Genomic DNA, 1,486 nt, shown 5'->3' with positions numbered 1-1,486 from the left:
CTGCTCCTCTCCCGCTCTGCTGCACGCTGGCCTCCACAAGATGGATTTTCCTGGCTGTGCCAATCTTGCTGCCACCTGTTCGCACTGTGCTGGAGCCAGCAAAGTGGCTCAGCTTCAAACCCAGAGCAGCTGGCGGAATGGTTGCCAAGCCTCATCGTCCCCCTTGCTCCCCTCCTTTGTTGCAGTGGCAGCAGCTCTGCTCTGAGTCATCCTGTCCCCTGCTGTCAGCTGGGCAGCCCCTGCTCTTCCCCACCATAACCCCTGCAGACCACTCAAGCCCTGCCCAGGCCTAGCCCCTCACTGTCAGGCTGCACAGTGGCTCTTGCCACCCCAGACTCTGGCCCAGACTCTCTAGGTCGATGTCCTTCCCCTCCCCCACTTCCCATGGGATTCCCCAACTTACTGTTCCACAGAGCCTTCCCCAGGAACTTCAGGCAGAAGGGCTGAGGCGGGGACACAGGCCTGACAGAGTCAGGAGATGGTGTCCAGTTGTACCTGCTGAGCCTATGATAGAAAAGGACAGCCCAGGAGATCCCCAGGTCATGCAAGCTCCAAACCTCTGGGAGAGGGAGGGCTCTGAAAACCACCTGAATAGTAATCCACCCCACACCAGGCTTGAGTCCCAGCCCTGCCCCTGACGGACCTTGGCTTCATGACTTGACAAAGCCCCTCTGAACCTTAGTTTCCTCAATAGTTAACAAGCTCAGTCTGTGCCTGCTCACCCCACAATGTCACCGCAAAGAACAAATGGTGGGCTAGTGCCCTATACTCCTTTAGGAACAAGACAACCTGTACATGTGATGGAGAAATGCAAACTGTAAAGTGAAGTGCCACTGAGGAGCTATTTTTGCTGTTTCTCAGAGAGGCAGCAAAGCTCCCGCGGCCAGAGTGTGTGCACGCCCAGCCTCCAAGAGAAAGATGCGGGCTTGTTTTTGTCTTCAGAGATACTGGCTCCAGCTGAGAGGGCATCTGATGGCTAAGAGACAGACACATCAGAAGATAGCGCAAGACACAGGCAGACAGACAAATAAACACAGATAAAATAGCACCGAGGCCAATAGCTCTCCTGATGGGAACAGACAGGTAGTGGTGGCGGCTGGATTCCCATAGCCTAGGGCCTTTTTCTCCTGTACCCAGTTCCTTTCTAGGGATGTGGCTCTCCTTTCCCTCCCTCCTGCCCAGGGTCATCAGCTCACACATGTTGCACAGGCGCAGTGTCCGCATGTGTTATACTGTGGCCTCCTGAGGTCATGGAGGGGGCCAGGGGTGAGGGAGTTGGACTTTCCAAAAGCCAGAGATTGCTTCTGAAGAGGAAAGTAGTCCCAGGCACCAGGGAGAGATGATCTTCCGTTGGTGCACATTCCTCGGGGTCTGAGGAAGTATGCCTTTGTCAATGATGATAATAGGAAACTGCAGACCCTTTTCATGGGGTGCCAGTCCCTGGGGGTGAGTCTTCAAAAGGAACCTAAAGGCTTGGCACCTGTGG

The sequence above is a fragment of the Otolemur garnettii genome, unplaced genomic scaffold, assembly GCF_000181295.1.
Source record: "Otolemur garnettii isolate 467f Iridium unplaced genomic scaffold, OtoGar3 scaffold00003, whole genome shotgun sequence".
Lineage (NCBI taxonomy): Eukaryota > Metazoa > Chordata > Mammalia > Primates > Galagidae > Otolemur > Otolemur garnettii.
Note: the sequence above shows the minus strand (reverse complement) of the source record.